This window comes from Onychomys torridus, chromosome 6 (genome assembly GCF_903995425.1).
Source record: "Onychomys torridus chromosome 6, mOncTor1.1, whole genome shotgun sequence".
In the NCBI taxonomy this organism is placed as follows: Eukaryota; Metazoa; Chordata; class Mammalia; order Rodentia; family Cricetidae; genus Onychomys; species Onychomys torridus.
The window spans coordinates 46730410-46737085 of NC_050448.1; positions in this window are offsets into that span (position 1 = coordinate 46730410).

Consider the following 6676-nt stretch of genomic DNA (forward strand, 5'->3'; position numbering starts at 1 on the left):
ACATGCTGTGGAGGTGGTCTTTCATTTTTATCATGATGAAACAGTAACTTGAAGTTAACAACAATAACTGTATGCCTCATCCTGCATAGCTTGGTCCTGGAAACCTGACCAGGGTGACAGGAAATGAATAAAGGACAGAGAAACATAAGTACAGAAAAGCTGGAATTAGGTGGGATGTACATTCCCATAGAGACAGAAGAAGAGCAACCCTGGAAATACAGTACTTTATTTTGTTATCTGAATCAAGGAAGCAGGTTTATTGTACATTAGCCTCTCTTTTTTTTTCACAAGCAAAATAAAGGAGTTACTACTTGTTATTTAAAGGAATCATTAATAAAAAATCATAGAATGTGTATGGGAATCGAGAATGACTTCAGATCATGTGTAGGATGGAGAATGTCTGAAAGATGTTTGAAAAATGACTCATTACCCCTCCCCTGCGCTCCATACTAAGGCTCACAGCCCTAGCAGCCTTGCGGGAGGCCAGGCTGGCCCTAGGAACCCCAGGTAAGACGCTGCCCACCACCCACTAAACCCCTTTAAACCTGCCCAACAATCCCAGACTGCACATACCGCCCCCCCCCCCCCCCCCCCCCAACACCTGGCTCCCTATCCTGGTCTATAACAGGGATAACATGTGCAAACATCTCTACACTGAGCATATCCATGGGGCTTCTCAAAATTAAATCATACCTTGGGCACTGAGCACAGAGAAGCCATTTCTCAGGAGATGCAAATAACACAGTCCTGAAGTTCTAACTCTGGACCCTTCAGCCCAATCAACAAACATATTCTATCATTATCCGGAAAGTGACATAGTTGACACTAACTTTCAAATTCTTCCCCATAAACAGTATTTCTCTCAACCTTTGTAAAAAGTCATATTTTGTTGCTTTTTCAACACTCCCTAGAGAAAATGCAATTGAAAAATTCATCATTTGTTTCATTAAGCTTTTGCTTTCTTTTATATTTTAGAACAGGTCTCACTATATAGATTAGGCTGACTCTACACTTGTAATGTTCCTGCCTCAGCCTCCCCGTGCTAGAACAGACATGGGCCACGACACCCAGATACAGTACAACTTAATGTTCGAAGAATGGAGGCCCTTGGCTAATTAATTCTGATTCATTGATTTCTCATAGAAGGAAATGTATTTTATTTACTTATCTGCCCACTACAAATAGTTCTGATACAGCTCTGGTCACCTTGAGAAAAAAATATGCTTGAGGTAAATTTTTTTAACTGCTTTTGAAGTAATTTGCTTAAATTCTCTCTTTTGGTGATAATACTCCCAAAATGAAGATAAGCTTAGAGACATTTTATACTCACAAGGAAAAGAATGTGTTGCAAGTCATTTTCATCAAATTATATTGTTTCTCCATTGAAACAGCACAAAAGTTGTTTTGCTGTAGATTATCATAGTACAAGTGAGTTTCGGGTAATCTAGAACATGTGAGAATGTCTGAAGTGGTTTCTTGTCTCAAATTGTATTGGGGTGTTGATGGAAGAATCAGCCGGAAAAGTCACTGCATTTACAATTGTGTGTGAAGGGTGTGATGAGCACGCGGCACACAGGGCTGCCATCACTAGGTGACAATACTCCAGCAGAGTGTACCAAGTAGAGGGGACAGAATGGAGAAGCAGAAGAATGAAAAATGGCGTTTTTTAGAGGCTGTTAAAGATGAAGTGAATCTCATACATTTTGGAATCCGAAGGCCGTTTACCAGCATACAGAAGCTCCTGGAGCTGCACAGGTGTGCCAGAGTGAAAGGTGTGACATAGAAGGTGTGAGATAGTCTGGTCTAAAGAGCCGAGGTGACACCTTCTCTTTGGTATTGTGTACATGGTGCTAAGCCCTGACCAGTGATTTCCCACAATCTTATCTACAGCTCAACAAGGATTATTCAGCAAAGCATATTAATCTGTGTATTTTCTTATTGCATAACATCTTTTTGTGGTATTACACGATGCTTCTGTTTTCTTTCATTATTAATGAGGATTTTAAGGGAAATGGACTTAGGGTACAGTATGGCCTTGGATAGGATTTATATAGCATACTGACTTCGCTTTCAGAAAAGCATAGCGGTCTTTTTGATGTTTGTCACAGGGAGGACCTCTCTCATGCACCTGTACATACCAGGCAGGTGCTCTCCCTACCACTGAGCAATAGCCCTCTCTAAAGGCATGTATGGTCTGTATGTGCAAAGGGAAGTTTGGAGATATTCTTCAATAGACACTTATACTAATTTTTTTTTACTATAGTAAATCATATCCTATAATACATGTGCTTTAAAACTTATCATAACGTAGGCTGGAGAGATAGCTCAGTCATAATGTGCCTTCCAGGCAAGTACAGGGACCTGAGTTCTGATCCTCAGGACATTTGTGAGAAGCCAGGCCTGGTAGCCTGTGCTGTAACCCCAGCCTAGGGGTCAGAGGTAGAGAGAGAGCTGAATCCCTCTAGCTCCCTGGCCACCCAGCCTAGCTGAATGATTAGCTTCAGGCTCAATGAGAAACCCTGACTGAAACAATCAAGGTGAAAAGTGGTCAAGGAAAGACACCAGTGTCAACCTTGGAGCTCCACACACAGGCATACACACACACACACACACACACACACACACACACACACCATGCACATGTATCCACATGCACACGTGTGTAAACCACACACAGGCACACATGTGCACACCACACACACACACATGCACACACGCACACACGCACACACACACAGGCACACACACACAAGCACACATGTGCACACCACACACCACATACACACACACAGGCACACATGTGCACACCACACACACACACACACACACAGAGGCACACATGTGCACACCACACACACACACACACACACACACACAGGCACACATGTGCACACCACACACACACACACACACACAGCATGCACATATACAAAATCATGAACAGGAATAAAACTTAAAATACATATTCTATTTCATATACGATACTATTCCAAATACTACTTTGGAAATGCCATTCTGTAGCAGGAACCAGTGACAGGCATTCTTCACTTGAGAGGTTTATAAAATACACTGTATACAAAAAAATCTATCAAAATGATAAAAGTTTTAGTGTTGAAGCAACTGAGAAGTTCTGTGATAAATGTGGAGTTGTGGAGTGTTTGTTTTTTTTTTTTTTACTTTTATTGAATATTTTGAGATAGTATCTCATTCTTTGCCCCTGACTGACCTGAAATTCTCTATGTAAAGTCTTCTGCCCCTGCCTGCCAAGTGCTAAAGTTATAGGTATGTGCTACCACATCTGGCTTAAACATTCTTTTTTCATGTAAGACAGAATCACCTATAAACACAATGTTCAAAATGACAGGGACTGTGACTTTCTCATACAGCACAGAACATATCTGGTCGTTGTGAGTATCCTGAGTGACAGACATGACTTTGGTGTGTTAATGAGGCACACAAGAGACCTTGAGACAGCGTCAAGATGGGGCTGGCCATATGAAATACCATCACGTGATTAGTGGGCTACAGCTTTCAGTCACCTGGACTCCAGGGGCAAAATGGGTTTGGAGATCGAGTTCGTTTATTTGGTCAATGAGTTATTTAGTCACGCCTGTGTAATGAAAGCCTGATTAAATAATCAAAACAGACCCGAGGACACTGAGGTGGGTTGGTAAATACACCAATGTGCTGGGAAGATGACAAGCAGATTCCACAAGGAGAGACATAGAAGCTCTAAAAGGATGGGGTCTCACGTGACCCTCACCCCCATCCACATCCCCACCCCCCCCCCACCCTGAACTTGGCAGGTGCATTTCTCTCTTTTGGTTATTCTTAAATAGTATCTTGCATGCTAAAACTCAAATTATAGCTAGTGTTTTGGTGGATTTCATTAAATCACTCTAGCACTCATTAACATGCGGGTTCTGACACTAATTTGCTGATAGTTCATTTCAAAATTGAATTGTAGAACAGAAGCTGGTGCCAGAAAATTATGGTTAGGACACATCTGTGCCATGACAAGGCTTGCTTGAGTGGTTCTGATTCATCATAATACCAATGGCAAAGAGAAAGGCTGAGTTCAGACAGCAGGAAGAGCCTTCGTTTCTGGATGATTATCATGGTAGTCTGTAGTGGGTAGCTGTCCCAGCTTTGACCTGGAAGTACTACCCTTAGTGAAGCTTCTGGTTACTGCCACGCCTACCTATGACCTCCCCTAGGGTGGGGCTGGGACAGGAGCCCTTAAGACCTGAGATCCGGACGTGCTGGGGCCTCTTGGTTCCTCATGATCCTGGATGCCAGATGGAAGACCAAGTCAGAGTTCTCCAGAGAACCCTGCTGGACTGCACCTCACTTCTCCAAGATCCTGTAACCAACCCCTTTACTGGCTGTAAGTTACCCCAAAATAAACCTCCTTTTTAACTATGTGGAGTTGCCTTGTTAAATCCCCACATTAGTAGTCCACATTCTGTTGCTAATCACCAGCCTAGCCTGGTTTACCTAGCCCCCAGTCTTGGAGGCTCCAGGGCTCTTGGCTGGCAATGGTCCTCCTGTTGTGTGAAGCCCAAAACATATAGGACATCATACAGCATGAGATAGGGAATGTGCATGTATGTGTTTGTCCCCTAGTCTTTGCCCCTTTCTTATAATGAACCCCCACTGCCAAGATGCCATGTTAGGGAGTTCATCTAACCCTACCTCCCAGACCTTCTGTAAATCACAGCTAGGTTGTTTTCACCCTCTAAATACATAATAGTGGAGGTTAATTTTCAATACATGAAGCCTCCAGGGACCTTCAAACCATAGCACATAGTCACTGTCTATACCGAACAGTAGGGATTAAATGTCTACATATGAGCACAGAAGGAAAGTAGGCGTCCTACCTGCACACCACCATGCCCTACCTTGATGACAATGGACGGAACCTCTGAACTGTGCTACAACCACTGATAAAGGTAAACTGTAATTTCATCAATGGATCAATTTGATCAACTGATTGAGAACTGGTGGCAGATTCAGCATTAGAGGAGGTAGCTCATTTGGATATGGAAGGAGGCATAAAATAAGAAACACATATATGTGTATGATCACGTGCTGCTATTATATATAATAGTTCAAATGAGAGTAAAAGGGAAGACTAGGAAACACCTTGACCCTAAGCCAAGGTCAGACTTTGGTAAGTCTGAGACCTGATCATTTACCATATCAAGAGATCTTGTCCTGGCACAGCAAAAGGGACTGCTAAGGCCTCTGCTCACCAAGAAGATGTTCCACAAAGTGCAAAACCAAGAAACCAGTGAAACCAGCAGGTGTTAAATGAAGACGTGGTCTCATTTTGTGGCTACGTGGCATCAGCTCCCAGTGGACTCTCTATAGCTTTGCTTTGGCTTTAGTTTATTGAAACAAACTCATGATGTAGCTGAAGTTGTTCTGAACATTGCTATGTAGCCCATGCTAGCCTTGAAATCCTCCTGCTCCCACAGGGCCAGCTAAGAATCCTTGTGTTAACTAGACTGTGAAGGCTTTTATATGTCTTTGGTTTCAAATTCAGCTATACTAATTATCTGTCTTAGATAGAGTTTCTATTGCTGTGGAGAGACACCATGGCAACAACAATGCTTATAAAGGAAAATATTTAATTGGGGTGGCAGCTTACAGTTCAAAGGTTCAGTCCATTATCATCCTGGTGGGACGTGGCAGTTTGCAGGTAGACATGGTGCTGGAGAAGGAGCTGAGAGGTCTACATCTTGCAGGCAACAGAAGTGAATTGTCTCACTGGGCATGACTTGAGCACATATGAGACCTCAAAGCCTGTCTTCACAGTGACACATTTCCTCTGACAAGACCATACCTACTACAACAAGGCCACACCTCCCATTAGTACTACTTACTCCCTTTGGGGGTCGTTTTCTTTCAAACCACCACAATCTCCTTAAAGAAGTTATCCCTGTCCACAGAGTTCACTATGGCAGAATCACAGATAGCTACACAGTACAGTCACCCAGCAGGTTACTCTTTGAGGGGGAATGACCATCCTGGCGGACTGAATAAAAGATTTTGAAAAGTGTGAAGTGCCTGCCCTTGATGAAGATGCTTTCCAGTTCTCCATATAAATGCTAACCAGAACCCTCAATGAAGCTGGTCTGTGTTGACAACTAGACTTAGTTTCATGGTGATCATATCCACCAAGTATGTCTGTCACCCAGGTCATAGAAAATGCTGTCTAGGGGCCTCACTTGCATGACATCCCACCAAACCTTACTGCTACAGAAGCCATCAACAGTTTGAGAAACCTCATCAGACCTACTGTCTTAGCTTTCTCATGTGGCCCTTAAAAGCATAAGAACGTGGCAGTAATTAACAAGAAAACGAGAGGAGGTAGATAGGAGAATCAAGAAACTCATCCCACAGATAAAAGTCTAGAACACAGATCCTCCAAGCAGAAGGCCCTACAAACAGCTGACAAGTCAACTGCTGCCACTAGATCTGGGAAGTGGAGAGTGGCAGAGGGCTACAAATGGGTCGTGACAGGAACTGACAATCTGAATTGGCTTCGTTTACCCAGGAATCTATGAAATGTTAAAACAAAGAACCAGAAGAGAAGATGCTATATGGATTCAACCATGAGTCACTTTACTTTAAACCAAAGGATCCCTACAGCTAGGCATTACTCTGAGAT